This window comes from Megalobrama amblycephala, linkage group LG6 (genome assembly GCF_018812025.1).
Source record: "Megalobrama amblycephala isolate DHTTF-2021 linkage group LG6, ASM1881202v1, whole genome shotgun sequence".
In the NCBI taxonomy this organism is placed as follows: domain Eukaryota; kingdom Metazoa; phylum Chordata; class Actinopteri; order Cypriniformes; family Xenocyprididae; genus Megalobrama; species Megalobrama amblycephala.
Window position 1 is genome coordinate 45,894,679 of NC_063049.1, and position 16,769 is coordinate 45,911,447.

At 38.3% G+C, this 16,769-nt stretch overlaps 1 protein-coding gene across 1 annotated transcript in view; it reads left to right on the top strand.

Annotated features, from left to right (window-relative positions):
• The window catches only part of LOC125270868 (globoside alpha-1,3-N-acetylgalactosaminyltransferase 1-like), a 201,621-nt gene that overhangs the window by 130,889 nt on the left and 53,963 nt on the right, over positions 1-16,769 (top strand). The window lies entirely within an intron of this gene.

The window sequence follows — 16,769 nt, forward strand, 5'->3', positions numbered from 1 at the left end:
TAGGAAATAGCAAATGTAAATTATATTATTGAATTTAAATGATCATTTTGCTCCAAAGGTTGTAGATATGGTATGGAAAATGTAAATTTAAAAATGGAAATACGTGGCCATTTTGAATATTACATTTCAAATTGAATATTGCTACAAATATGCTTCCATATTCTGTCCTCTGATTGATAGTTCATACTGTTTTTTAATCAAGTAAAGTCTGTTTTGCTCATAAATTTTTTATGGTTTTTATAAGGTAAATGTAAAATAATCATACACTGTACTGAAGCAGCTTGGGTTTACTTGATCATTCATGCATCATTTAAAAAAAAAAAAAAAAAAAAAGGCTTTTATGGCTCATATATACAAATCAATGATAACTGAGAGATGGACAAATAAATGTTCTCCAAAAGTATGTTGTCATATCCGACATTTACATCAACATGAAAAAATGTAAAAAAAAAAAAATCTAAATAAAAAAGAAATAAATCATTTTTAACATTAAAAAATTTCATTTTTAACGTTAAAAAAATTATGCATGAATAATCAAGGAAATCCAAGATACATTTACGTTTACTTTATAAAAATCATTAAAGATTTCTGAGCAAAACATTCTTTTTCCAGTGAATTTATACCACCAAACGGGCAACGTATCCTGGGAGATACGAATATTAAAATATTTTTACTTTTATACACTAAAAAGTTGGCCAAGTAATATTGAAATAGTACAATTACAAGTATACTACTACAACATAAAAATATACTTGAACTTTACTTAATAAAATTAACTTAAAGTATACTTATTTTTTCTGGTTCTTTTGAAGACATTTGTCAGACTGGATTTTCCTTGAACGTTTTGCATCTTCTGTCAACTGCTTCTCAGAAAAGATCTGACTTTAAATTATCTTCCTTGTACAATATATTGAATGTCTATTGTTAATTACCTTTAAGTACTTATTGTATGATCTCACCTTTTCTTAAATCTTTCTTCACTCAAAGATCATCCTTTTAGACTTGATTTATCTCTTATAATCTGTGGAAATGCACAGTGAAGTTCTGTGGAAAAGATCTGCATGAACATGTTTCAAAATGTATACTGTCTTACATGAAACAGAAGCATGGTGAGTAAAATGCTGGCTATTACTTTCACTTTTGAATCATTCTGGTTGTGGTTGTGTATGTCAGACTGAACCAATCAGAGTGTTAGGGGCGGGCCGTCTGTGTTTGGAGTCACAATGCTGACAGCATGCTAATTACAAGCAAATATTAACAATAAGTTATTACTGTTAGTAGCAGATTTGACTGTTAAATGAAATATAATCTCTGAAAACAAAATGTTTCAAGTAAATTCAGAGAGAGACAGGTGAGTGTGATATCGATAGAAGGGAGGAGAGACGATGCATGTCATGTGATGTGTCTTTCTCAATAAAACGTATATAACTCACTCCCTAAAGAAAGACAGACGCCTTTAATCAACATGATGAAGCTCTTCAAGAGTCTGTGGATCTTACTGGGTAAAGTACAACATACATGAATCTGCTGTTTTACACTAATATTAATATTTCTGAAGTCTTTCCCTGAATGTTGCTCTGTTTGTAGATTAGTTTACATTCATCTCACTTTCTACTGTGGATTTTACATTGTAAAGTGTTGAAATTTCTTGCCAAATAAATCTAAATATTCTAGATAAGTTTCTGTTTCATGCATTCTTGCTTGTGTATCATGAACCACAACATTTTTTAAATCATGATTTGCATTATGTAACTTTTTTACCTCCGTTCAGAAGTTTGTGGATTTTCATGCTTTTGAAATTAATTTTATGCTCAACAAAGCTGCATTTATTTGATCATAAATACAGTGAAATATTATTCCAATGTAAATCAGCTGTTTTCTATGTGAATATATAGTAAAGTATAATTTATTCCTGTGATCAAAGCTGAATTTTCAGCATCATTACTCCAGTCTTCAGTGTCACATGATCCTTCAGAAATCCTGATCCATTCTAATATGATGATTTGCTGCTCAAGAAACATTTATGATTATTATCAATGTTGAAAACAGTTCATATTTTTGTGGAAACCGTCATACATTTTATTTTTCAGGACTCTTTGATGAATAGAAAGTTCAGCATTTATTTAAAATAGAAATCTTTTTTTAAGATTCATGCAATTAATAATTAATAGTAAAATTCCATCAAATTGAACTGAATAATCCTTACGAATCTTAATTGAATAATCATTAATCAATCATTCAATTCAATTATTCTTAAAAAGACTTCATTTTGTTTTATAGCGTAGGCTACTTAATGCATTCTTGATGAATAATTCTATCAAGTTCTTAAAAATAATCTGACTGACCCCAGTCTTTTCAACAGGTCATGAAGTTCCTTGTCTCTGGCCTAGTTCCATTTCGAAAGGGAACGCTACACTGTGCTTGAAACACATATGGAGAACACCTCTGCGTGAACCGGTGTCTGAAAACAATATCAACTCACAACAATCCTATTGGCCGGCGACAGCCTGTGACATCATCATAGCGCGACCCGGAAGTATATAACGAGCGCCTAGAGAACCAGTCAGTGGCTGAGTCCGAAACTGCCTACTTCTCTACTATTTAGTTGGGGAAAAGCAGTAGGCGAGTGAATAAGTATATCCGAAGCCTTAGTAGGGTTGTGGAGTTACTGGTGCTGTGAGGTGTTAGTGCACCTGTCACTCATATCTTTATTTTATTGGACCTATAATTGCATACGAGATCAGGGAAGATACCATGGTTGTATCTTTAACAATGAACAATAATAATAACAAAAACAAAAACATAAATGTGTTTGTATACATCATAGTTTGAAATTATATACACAGACATAATGTTACGGTACACAGGAGGCAGACACAGATGTAACAGGTATTGGTAGTTTTATTGACCACAGTAGAGCAGGAGATAACAGACAAGTGAGTGAACTGGTTGTAGTTGATATAGAACTGGTAGTATGAGGAATAGTTACCGTCCTTTCCGTTGCAGGTAGAGATACGTTGGGGCTTGGAGATCGCTGGAGTAACTTGGAACTGGCTGGAACACACCCACACAGCACACGAGGCACACAGAGGGAAGGAGACACACTGGAGACAGGTGAGTATACGAAGAGGAGTCCTTGAGGTAAGCATTACAGGAAGTATATGCGAACGAGACCGGACATAGAGTGCTGTGTGCGTGTGTGCTTTATAGTGCTGTTGATGAGTGGGGTGATGAGGTGCAGGTGGCGGTGATCAGTACTCTGGAGATAGCGTGCGTTGACACATAAAGCATGATGATGAGGTTAAATATTTTGAATACATCATAATGCATAAAAAGTATTTATTTTATTTATTTATTCGTTTGTTTATTATTTATTAGCCTGAGGGATGAAACTAGAGCTAATTCAACAAGAAAAAGAGGAAAACGTAAAGGAGATTTATGCCACTTTTGCTTGTGGATGAACATTTTTGCATATAAAATAAAGATATTAACAACATATTCATGCGTATTTGGGTTTTTGTAACAACAACAACAACAACAACAACAAAAACAACTCACATTAGTAGTTAAAAATATAAGAACTTTAAATTAACCCAAAATCTATTAGTTGTACTACAGTCACAAAATTACTGGCAGCTGTTTCTTCAACAAGACCACAAAATAAGCAAGTTTGATCAATATCAAGATATTTACAGATAGATGAAATAAACCTGTCACTCATATCTTTTAAGTTGTTGCGCTTGTGATAACGTCGTAGGTCACATGATAATGTCAACATGGCGGATTATATCCGGATCACATTCATACTCAATGAGATTTGGCTATTAACCCTCAGGGGTCTGAGGATTTTTGGGGCCCTGGAGAAGTTTTGACATGCCCTGACATTTGTGCTTTTTCAGTTGTTCATAAACATATTAATGGAAAAAGTGTCATTACACTGTATTCAGCACAAACTAGGCTACAATAATATGTGAGGAACATGTATGTACATGTTTGTGTTTTTGAAGGAATAACGTTAATGCGTGGTTATTGAAAAAACAAAAAACTTAAGTCACTGAAATAAAGCCAAAAAATATATATTAAATCTGTGTTCACAAGACTTCTGGGTATTGGAGGTTGTAGACTAGAGTTTTTGCTTCAAAATGAGGTAAAAATTATGCTGATTTAAATTTTCTAAAACATCTTTGGTCAAGAAACACCGTATGCGTGGAGGCGTGAATCATCATGAATAATGGGTGATTCTCACCTGAGAAGACAAAAGAATCGCATAAAAGCTCTAATGACCTGCATAAATAATGAGCTCTTTCAGTCAGGTAGGCTGTGAAAAAACCCTCTGTGATCATATCTCAGCTCATCATGGTGTAAATCAAACATACAGAAAAAACATCAATACTGTGAAATATTGTTACAATTTAAAATAATGGTATTCTATTATATACTTTAAAATATAATGCATTTCTGTGATGCAAAGTGTCTGAACAGTTATGTTACCTCTATGGCATTTCATATAGGCTTTTAGCTTAAAAGCATGCACATTTGGAGAAATATTGATGGATTCTCATATGTTTATGTCAATTTTCTATACAGAGGAGTAATATTTATTCAATATTTATTGTCATCACTGTGAACGCTGGATACTGTGTTTTCAATTCATACTTGCAACCGGAGGGCACTCTGTGCATTTTTAGCCCACAAATTCATCTAAAGAAGAACAGGAACCAGGAACTAACGGCATGTCTTCTAGAGGTTGCTAACCATGGCTTTAACATCCAGATAAACACTTTTCAAGACAATAAATACACGACTGAGACGATGTAAGCATGTATTGACTCAGAATTTGCGTCTGAATAGCGCTGGCTCCGTGGGCGTGGCCGCATTAGCGGGTAATGAGCTGAATCACGGACTTCTGACATGGCTCTCTTTTCATACAGATTACATAAACACAGAATTTTTGTTGATTGTCAATTTTCTATACAGAGGAGTATTTATTCATTATTTATTGTCATCACTGTGAACGCTGGATACTGTGTTTACAATTCATACTTGCAGCCGGAGGGCGCTCTGTGCACTTTTAGTCCACAAATGCCAATGCTAAAGAAGAATAGGCAATCCAGGAAATAACTGAACTAACAGAGGCCAGAGATCGCTAACTATGGCTATTGAAAACACTTTTCAAGACAATAAATACACGACTGAGACGATGTATGCATGTATTGACTCAGAATTTGCATCTGAATAACGCTCCCTCCGTGGGCGTCGCCGCATTAGCGGATAATGAGCTGAATCACGGATTTCTGACATGGCTCTCTTTTCATACAGATTACATAAACACAGAATGTTTGTTTTCCATTTGACTTACACAATTTAAAACCTGACATTTCAATGTTTTTTTAGACATAAGACTAATTTTTTTGTGATTAGTATTCACTAAGTTACAGTTCATTTTCTGAGAACTATCAGATTGGACTTCCTTCAGAGGGAGACGAGAGATCATGCATCATGTTAGTTTTCTTTATTTTACAAAAAGTACAACATTTTGTTTTTACTCTGAGTGTACACAAATAAAAGAAGATATTCAACAGATTAAAATGGTGTATAGCTCTTAATTGTATTTGCAACATTGACAGAGTATTTTGAGTCTCTTTCACACTGGTAAGAAAAAAACCGCGGTGGTCACGCCGGCGTGACCGCCGACCCGAGGGAGTTAACATGATATAGCTGGTCTGCTCTCCGCCGCCCCGGCTGGCGGACACGGTAAGTAACGGGACCAATTCTCCGTGATGGTATACGGGCCCTGCCAGCTGGCCAGGAATTTGCAGGCTGAGTTGGGAACAAGGACTATTACCCGGTCTCCAGGCTGGAACTCTCGAGGCTGGGCGGCTCGGTTGTAATGTCGCTGCTGCGTCTGTTGAGCCTTGATGAGGTGCTCCCGGACTAAAGGCATGACCCGGTCAATTCGTTCCCTCATCTCTTTCACATATTTCACATGATTACCGAACGGTGAGGCGTAGGCTGTTGTTCCCATGCTTCTCTCACCACATCCAGCAGCCCCCGGGGCTGGCGTCCGAACAACAGCTCGAAAGGGGTGAAGCCTGTCAAAGCCTGAGGTACCTCCCGAACAGTACATATGGCAGCATGAGGTCCCAGTCTCGCTTGTCTTCGGCTACCACACGTTGCAGCATTTGTTTGAGGGTTTGGTTGAACCGTTCAACTAGGCCGTCCGTCTGGGGGTGGTATACAGAGGTCCTCAACTGCTTTACCTTGAGAAGGGTGCACAGGTCAGCCATTAGTCGGGACATGAAGGGGGTCCACTGGTCGGTCAGTATTTCGGCGGGGATGCCGACCCGGCTACAGAGCAAGAACCGGACGGGGACCGGTAGATCCTTCACTACCCCCACTTCCACCGGGCCGGTATGTGTCGTGTGTCTCCGTGCACACAAGTGATTGGAAGGGAAGCCTTGGTTTCCCCACGGGGGGCGAGGATGCGGGAATGCACCAGGCTGACTGCACTGCCAGAGTCCAGTAGGGCTGAGAACGGGCGGCCGTTAATCTTTACCTCCACTTCTGGAGCCCCCATGGGCAGGTCAGGGTGCACAATACAGCCTGCCAGCCACATTCATGTGGGAGACGTGGGAACCTCTGCTGGCATGGGTTCGTCCCTCGGAGTGGGAGCCTGTGGCCTGACTACTGGTCACAGCGTACCCTCCGGTGCGCGTCGTTCCTGGACCACCCTCCGGGGAAACGGCGACACTCGCTCCCCAGCAACCCGGTGTTGGGCAGCATCCGCCAGCTCCACGGCCTCTATGAGTTCGGCAATGGTGGCGGGATTCCGCATCCCGATGGCTTGACGGTGAGTCCTCGGGAGAGCACAGAGGAATTGGTTGACGACGATGCACTCCACTACCTGGGCAGCTGTGGGCTCCTCATCCAATAACCAATGTCGAGCGAGACGGGATAATTCGGCGGCTTGGGCTCAGGCTGGGAGGCGGGGTTTGTACTCCCAATCGTGGAAGTATTGGGCCGCACAGACAGAAGAAAGACCCATGCGGGCCAGAATTTCCTTCTTGAGCTCGCTATAGTTGTCTGAGACAGAGGACGGCAGGGCGAAGTAGGCCCGTTTGAGCCTCTCCAGTAAGGAGGGGTGCCAGCAATCGCGCCCAATCTTCCCTCTCCCAGCCCTCCTGGGTCGCTGTGTTTTCAAACATCTGAAGAAAAGCTTCAACATCATCATAAGCAGTCATTTTTTGCAACAGTTGCGTTACTTGTACCCGGGGTCTGGTAGTAGAACGCGTTGTGTGGCTGCTGTGCGTAACGTGTCGAGCCCCTGCTCGGTCTGTTCCTGTCGGGTAGATGTTCAGCAATCTGCTGCTGGCAGGTGCTGACCTCCGTTAGCCGCTGGAGGATTTCATCCATGACAGGGAGGAGCTGTCGCCTGGCAGATGGGAGACAGAAAAAAAAAACACAAAAAAAAAACAAAACAAAAGAATGGTGAGTTTCAGGGAGATGGCTTGTCTGTGTTCCTTCCACTAATTTGCCTGCATTCTCCACCAGTGTGGTGGGGTGGAAGGATCACACGACAAGAAGAGCTCAGTTTAAGGCCCAGGAGGGTGGATTTTACTGGAAGACAAGTGTATACGTGAGTGGTGGGGTGCTCTTGCTTGCAGGAGCGCCCTCGGTCGTGTCCAGGTGCGGCTGAATCCGTGCGGTGCTCGTGGCGGTGCTGATCGGTCACACACTGCTTTCTGGAACGGGATAGAGAGAGAACGTTAGTCTGCTGTCTCATGGAGAGGCTTCTCAACTTTTGTCTGTGAGCATGCTGCTTATATGCAGGCAGGTTGATCAGCTGCAGGTGTGGTCGATCAGCCTGTGAGCAGGTGCTCCTTGTGACTTTCCAGGGCAACGCTGATGTGGACTCAGGACGCTCGTCACAATATGTATTCAGATGTCGGCTTTAACTAAGCCACACTGTTAGCCACCTTATGGTAAATTAGCTTCTCCTCTGATAAATGCTAGAGTTTTGAGATTAGCTTTCACTAACTTCAGATAGATCTATGTTTAGCATTGGCCTTACAGGCTGCCTGACATTGTGCACTTGGGTTGTGCTTTGCTCCTCTGAGCTTTACTGTAGAAATTTAGTATTCTCAGAGTTTGCCTCCTCTCAGTTGAGAGTCGTTGGTAGAGGCTGTTGTTCCTTAGCCCCAGGCAGATCTATGCTTATGTTTTGGCCTTATAGGCCCACAGCTATAGCTGGCCTAGGCTAGAACTAGGGGTTAGGCGGTCTGCTAGTAGCATTTTACACCCTTTTTATATACTACCCCTGTTATGTGAGTGTAGTTTTTCCTAGTTCTGGTCTCCTCTTTTCAGAGTTGTCAGCAGTGCTGGGGAGTAGTTAACACTTTGAGGTCTGAGGGTATCGCCGGCGATACCACCGCGTTTTTTTTCTTACCAGTGTGAAAGAGACTCAAAATACTCTGTTAATGTTGCACATACAATTAAGAGCTATACACCATTTTAATCTATTGAATATCTTCTTTTATTTGTGTACACTCAGAGTAAAAACAAAATGTTGTGCTTTTTGTAAAATAAAGAAAACTAACATGATGCGTGATCTCTCCTCTCCCTCTGAAGGAAGTCCAATCTGATAGTTCTCAGAAAATGAACTGTAACTTAGTGAATACTAATCACAAAAAGATTAGTCTTATGTCTAAAAAAACGTTGAAATGTCAGGTTTTAAATTGTGTAAGTCCAATGGAAAACAAACATTCTGTGTTTATGTAATCTGTATGAAAAGAGAGCCATGTCAGAAATCCGTGATTTAGCTCATTATCCGCTAATGCGGCGACGCCCACGGAGGGAGCGCTATTCAGACGCAAATTCTGAGTCAATACATGCATACATCGTCTCAATCGTGTATTTATTGTCTTGAAAAGTGTTTTCAATAGCCATAGTTAGCGATCTCTGGCCTCTGTTAGTTCAGTTATTTCCTGGATTGCCTATTCTTCTTTAGCATTGGCATTTGTGGACTAAAAGTGCACAGAGCGCCCTCCGTCTGCAAGTATGAATTGTAAACACAGTATCCAGCGTTCACAGTGATGACAATAAATAATGAATAAATACTCCTCTGTATAGAAAATTGACATAAACATGAGAATCCTTAAATATTTCTCCAAATGTGCATGCTTTTAAGCTAAAAGCCTATATGAAATGCCATAGAGGTAACATAATTGTTCAGACACTTTGCATCACAGAAATACATTATATTTTAAAGAATATAATAGAATACCATTATTTTAACCCTCAGGGGTCTGAGGATTTTTGGGACCCTGGAGAAGTTTTGACATGCCCTGACATTTGTGCTTTTTTCAGTTGTTCATAAACATATTAATGACAAAAGTGTCATTACACTGTATTCAGCACAAACTAGGCTACAATAATATGTGAGGAACATGTATATACATGTTTGTGTTTTTGAAGGAATAACGTTTATGCGTGGTTATTGAAAAAACAAAAAACTTAAGTCACTGAAATAAGGCCAAAAAAAGTATATTAAATCTGTGTTCATAAGACTTCTGGGTATTGGAGGTTGTAGACTAGAGTTTTTGCTTCAGAATGAAGTAAAAATTATCCTTCCTACTCCTTCATATAAAACAATAGAGAGATTGAAATTTTCTAAGACACTTTTGGTCAAGAAACACAGTATGCATGGAGGCGTGAATCCTCATGTATAATGGGTGATTCTCACCTGAGAAGACAAAAGAATTGAATAATAATGACCTGAAATGACTTGCATATTAATGAGACCTTTCAGTCAGGTAGGCTGTGAAAAAACCCTCTGTGATCATGCTGATAACAGGATTAAAGTCCACTCAGGACAAAAAAAACATGATTTTTGTGATCTCATGCATGCACGTATTATTGCACATGATATGAAGAAAATTTTGTATAGGCCTATGTTAAATTACACTACCAGTCAAAAGATTGAACACATTGCCATTATAATGTTTTTAAAAGAAGTCTCAAGTCTCTAACCAAATAATGGTTTTCTATTTTATACTTTAAAATATAATGTATTTCTGTGATGCAAAGCGTCTGAACATTCCTACCTCTAGGGCATTTCATATAGGCTACTATATTTGTTATATTATAGAGCCTAAATGTTGATGTGCAGTTGACAAACTATACATCATTAAAAAGATCTAAGACTCAAGCTTCACATTTTGACTCTTAAAATCTTATATTGACCATAATTTCTTAATATGCTTAAAAGCATACACATTTGGAGAAATATTGATGGATTCTCATATGTTTATATCAATTTTCTATACAGAGGAGTAATATTTATTATTCTATATTTATTGTCATTATTATGAGCGCTGGATGCTGTGTTTTTAATTCATACTTGAGCCGGAGGGCGCTCTGCCCCTTTTGTCCACAAATGCCTCAGTAAAAGAAGAGGCAAATCATGTGACAATCAAGGAACTAAAAGAGGCAAGAGATCGCTAAATATGGCTATTCAAAACACTTTTGAAGACAATAAATACATGATTGAGATGATGTATGCATGTATTGCCTCTGAATTTGCGTCTGAATAGCGCTCGCTCCGTGGGCGTGGCCGCATTAGCGGATAATGAGCTGAATCAAGGAATTCTGACATGGCTCTCTTTTCATACAGATTACATAAACACAGAAGGTTTGTTTTCGATTTGACTTACATGATTTAAAACCTGACATCTTAACGTTTTTTTAGACATAAGTGTAACTTTTTTGTCATTAGTATTCACTAAGTTACAATTCATTTTCTAAGAACTATCAGATTGGACTTCGTTCAGAGGGAGACGAGAGATCACGCATCATGTTAGTTTTCTTTATTTTACAAAAAGCACAACATTTTGTTTTTACTCTGAGTGTACACAAATGAAAGAAGATATTCCACAGATTAAAATGGTGTATAACTCTTAATTGTATGTGCAACATTGACGGAGTATTTTGAGTCTCTTTCACACTGATAAGAAAAAAACCACGGTGGTATCGCCGGCGATACCTTCAGACCTCAGAGTGTTAAATTGTAATAATATTTCACAGTATTGCTGTTTTTTCTATATGTTTGATTTACACCATGATTAGATTTGAATCATGATCACAGAGGGTTTTTTCACAGCCTACCTGACTGAAAGGCCTCATTAATATGCAAGTCATTTCAGGTCATTATTATGTGATTCTTTTGTCTTCTCAGGTGAGAATCACCCATTATACATGAGGACTCACGCCTCCACGCATACTGTGTTTCTTGACCAAAGATGTTTTAGAAAATTTAAATCTCTCTATTGTTTTATATGAACAAGCAGGCAGCATAATTTTTACCTCATTTTGAAGCAAAAACTCTAGTCTACAACCTCCAATACCCAGAAGTCTTGTGAACAAAGATTTAATATATATATTTTGGCTTTATTTCAGTGACTTAAGTTTTTTGTTTTTTCAATAACCACGCATAAACGTTATTCCTTCAAAAACACAAACATGTACATACATGTTCCTCACATATTATTGTAGCCTAGTTTGTGCTGAATACAGTGTAATGACAATTTTCCATTAATATGTTTATGAACAACTGAAAAAGCACAAATGTCAGGGCATGTCAAAACTTCTCCAGGGTCCCAAAAATCCTCAGACCCCTGAGGGTTAACTACATGTAGTGATGCTACTAGTTTAACTACATTTTTCAGTAGCTTGTCAGTAGTTCAGCTACTTTTAAAACAGTGTAGCTTTTCCAGTAGTTAACTACTTTTACCAGCAAGTAGTGGTGTAGCACGACCAAAAGCTACAAGCTACATTCCGTTTTGCGTTCTGACGAGCATGAGATGCATTGAAGCACCACAGCGTCTTACTAGATCACAAACTGAAATCATGCATTACTGCCATCTATTGTTATATCACGCATCTTGCAGCTTTACAGTTCACCAAGAAGAGATCGTCTGATGATTATGTAAAGGACAGGAGTGGATTTACACTTCACACAAATCGGTTAGTGAAGGTTATGCTTAATTTATAAACATGATTAAAACGCTGTCTGTGCCGAAGACTTCAAGCACATACAGGTGAATAATAGCCTTTTTAAATTGATTGTCCTGCTTTATTGCAGTCTATATCAAATGTATGCAAACTATTTTATTACAGTGGTGACCTGCCATAGTCTAATCTGTCCCGCCACAATTTTATAATGAATCTAAGAGATGTCATATCAATCACAAGTTCAATATGGAGTACCGCAAGGCTCAGTACTAGGACCGTTGCTTTTCACTCTGTACATGCTACCCTTGGGAGATATCATTAGGAAGCATGGCGTTAGGCAAGGCAAGGCAAGGCAATTTTATTTGTATAGCACATTTCATACACAATGGTAATTCAAAGTGCTTTACATAAAGAATAATAATAAAAATAAAACATAAGGAATAGAAATAACAGTAAAAACAGAGAATTTTACCACAATATTTAAAATGCATTAAAAGTCAGAATCAAGATGATACATAAAAGATATAAAATACATTAAAAATGAAATAAAAACAGGAAAAGGAATTTAAAGAATAAAAAGATAATACGTATAAAATAAAGTGCAAACAGTTCGGACGTAGCACAGTGCTCAATCAGCAAATGCATAGATAAAAAGATGTGTTTTGAGTCTGGATTTGAATGTGGCTACTGTAGGAGCACACCTGATCTCTTCTGGAAGCTGGTTCCAGCTGCGGCTGGCATAACAGCTAAAAGCAGACTCTCCCTGCTTTGAGTGAACCCTTGGTATTTTTAAGGGTGTTGATCCTGATGATCTGAGTGATCTGTTAGGTTTATATTCTATGAGCATATCTGCAATGTATTGGGGTCCTAGGCCATTGAGTGATTTATAAACGAGTAACAGTACTTTAAAATCAATTCTAAATGCAACTGGAAGCCAGTGCAAGGACCTGAGGACTGGTGTGATGTGTTCATGTTTTCGGGTTCTGCTCAGTATCCTGGCAGCAGCGTTCTGTACGAGCTGCAGTTGTCTTATGGTCTTTTTGGGAAGGCCAGTGAGGAGCCCATTACAGTAATCCACCCTGCTGGTGATGAAAGCATGAACAAGTTTCTCTAAGTCTTGACTGGAGACAAAGCATCTAATTCTTGCAATATTTTTGAGATGATAATATGCTGATTTAGTTATTGTCTTTACATGGCTACTGAAACTCAGGTCTGACTCCAGAATCACACCAAGATTCCTGACTTGATTTTTAGTTGTTTGACCCCTAGAGTGAAGGTACGTGTTCACTTTGAGAACTTCGTCTTTGTTTCCAAATGCAATGACTTCAGTTTTGTCTTTGTTTAACTGAAGGAAGTTTAGGCACATCCAATTTTTAATTTCATCAATGCATTGGCACAGGGAGTCAATGGGGCTGTAGTCGTTAGGTGAGAGGGCTAGGTAAATCTGGGTGTCATCTGCATAGCTGTGATATGCAATTTGGTTCTTTCTCATTATTTGGCTCAGTGGCAGCATATATAGGTTGAATAGGAGGGGTGCAAGTATTGAACCTTGAGGGACTCCGCATGTCATGGATGTCCACTCAGACTTATAGTCACCGATACTCACATAATAACCTCTCCCTTCTAAGTATTACCTGAACCATTTAAGGACCATCCCAGAAAGCCCAACCCAGTTTTCGAGCCTGTCAAGAAGAATGTTGTGATCAACAGTGTCAAACGCAGCACTGAGGTCGAGTAGAACCAGCACTGATAATTTACCTGAATCTGTGTTTAGGCGAATATCATTTATTATCTTTATGAGTGCTGTCTCTGTGCTGTGATGCGGTCGAAAACCAGATTGAAAGTTGTCAAAGTATCCATTCAAGCTTAAGAACTTGTTCAGCTGATTGAAAACAACTTCTTCAATGATCTTGCCTATGAAAGGAAGATTTGAGATTGGCCTGTAGTTGCTCAATATGGTGTTATCCAGATTGCTCTTTTTCAGGAGGGGCTTAACAACTGCAGTTTTCAGGGATTTTGGAAAAGTCCCAGAGAGAAGTGAGGCATTTACCACTTCTAGGAGATCTGCTTCTAAACAGTTAAACACTCTTTTGAAAAAAGATGTGGGAAGTGTGTCAAGGGCGCAGGTTGATGTTTTAAGGTGCTGTACTGTTTCTTCCAAAATTTTACCATCAATTGCTTCGAAATCAGACATAATAGCTACTTTCTGAGGTTGTGATCTGATCTGTTTTACCCCAGTGCAGCTCAAGGATGTGCTGATCGCCTTTCTGATATTATTAATTTTCTCAGAGAAGAAGGAAGCAAACTCACAACATTTGCTGTCTGAGAGCATTTCACTAGGAATCTGACTTGGGGGGTTTGTTAGTCTCTCTACAGTAGCAAAAAGAGTGCGGGTGTTGTTTAAGTTTCTGTTTATTATATTTGAGAAGAAGGTCTGTCTAGCTTTGCCTAATTCCACATTGAAAGCAAGAAGAATATCTTTATAGATGTTATAATGAATTTCAAGTTTTGTCTTTCGCCACATGCGCTCTGCTGTTGAGTTTCTCCACGGTGCTTTTTGTCTGCCACTTTTCTTCCTGACTTTCACAGGAGCAATGTTATCAATAACATTCTGTACTTTTGAGTTAAAAGAATCAAGCAGAAAATCAACAGAGTCTGCGGATATGCTTGGTGTTAAAGATATAGCCTTCATAAACAGTGCACTAGTATTCTCATTTAAGCATCGCTTTTTGCCCGAGACAGATCTAGCTTCAACAGTCGGACAGATCAATATTTCAAAGAAAATACAGAAATGATCAGATAGCGCTACATCCTTAATGACAATGGATGAAATGTTTAGACCCTTACTAATAATTAAATCTAGAGTGTGTCCACGATTGTGTGTAATTTATTGAATGTCTATTAATTCCCTTTGGGTACTTATTTGGGTATGTTCTCACCTTTTCTTAAATCTCTTTCTTCACTCAAGGATAATCCTTTTAGAATTGATTTCATAGCCACTCTCACTGTTTATCATATGGAAAACATCAGCATGAAGACAATGTTTCAAAATGTATCCTTCTGTCTTACATGAAACAGCAGCAGGGTGCAGAACAGCTTGACTGTGAGTAAATGCTGGCTGTTACTTTCACTTTTGAATCATTCTGGTTGGTTGAGCTGTATGTCAGACTGAACCAATCAGAGTGTTTGGGGCGGGGCCGTCTGTGTTTGGAGTCACAATGCTGTCTGTACATCTGTCCAGCTCATGTTCTCAGACACAAAGAAAAACACATGAGAGTTCACACACACCCGACATTTATTTTATAAAGACATGCAACATTCATATCCAGTAAGACTGACGCAATATTGAATATAATTTCAATAAGTAAAATATTGCAGGTAGAAATTTTAAGGAACAAACAAAAGCATTAATACTGCTGGGATTCTGAAATAATAAACAGAATTTTTAAAAACTGAATTTACTGAATTATCCGCTGCTTTGCAAGTATACAAATAATAGTACATAATATCACAGCATGATAATTACAAGCAAATATTAACATTAAGTTATAACTGTTAGATACAGATTTGACTGTTAAATGAAATACATTCTCTGAAAACAATGTTTCAAGTAAATTCAGAGAGAGTGAAGAGAGAGACAGGTGGGTGTGATATCGATAGAAGGGAGGAGAGACGATGCATGTCATGTGATGTGTCTTCCTCCATAAAACGTATATAACTCACTCCCTAAAGAAAGACAGACGCCTTTAATCAACATGATGAAGCTCTTCAAGACCCTGTGGATCTTACTGGGTAAAGTATGACATAAGGTGCTGTTTTACACTAATATCAACTTTCTGCAATCTTTCCCTGAATTTTGCTCTGTTTGTAGATTAGTTTACACTCATCTCACTTTCTACTGGATTTTCCATTGTAAAGTGTTGAAATTTCTTGCCAAACAAATCTAAATATTCTAGATAAGTTTCTGTTTCATGCGTTCTTGCTTGTGTATCATGAACCACAACATTTTTTAAATCATGATTTGCATTATGTAACTTTTTTACCTCCATTCAGAAGTTTGTGGATTTGTCATGCTTTTGAAATTATTTTTATGCTCAACAAAGCTGCATTTATAAATACAGTAAAAAAAAGTGCACTACAGTGAAATATCATTAGAATGTAAATCAGCTGTTTTCTATGTGAATATGTAGTAAAGTGTAATTTATTCCTGTGATCAAAGCTGAATTTTCAGCATCATTACTCCAGTCTTCAGTGTCACATGATCCTTCAGAAATCATTCTAATATTTATATTTGATGATCAAGAAACATTTAAGTATTATTATCAATGTTGAAAACAGTCATATTTTTGTGGAAACTGTGATACATTTTATTTTTCAGGATTCTTTGATGAATAGAGAGATCCACAATCTTTTTTTAAGATTCATGCAATTAATAATTAATAGTAAAATTCCATAAAACCAGACTCTCCGTGCTTTGAGTGAACCCTTGGTATTTCTAAGTGACTTGATCCTGATGATCTGAGTGATCTGTTAGGTTTATATTCTATGAGCATATCTGCAATGTATTGAGGTCCTAGGCCATTGATTGATTTATAAACAAGTAACAGTACTTTAACTGAAGCAAGTTTAGGCACATCCAGTTTTTAATTTCATCAATGCATTGGCACACGGCGTCAATGGGGCAGTAGTCGTTAGGTGATAGGGCTAGGTAAATCTGGGTGTCATCTGCATAGCTGTGATATGCAATTTGGTTCTTTCCC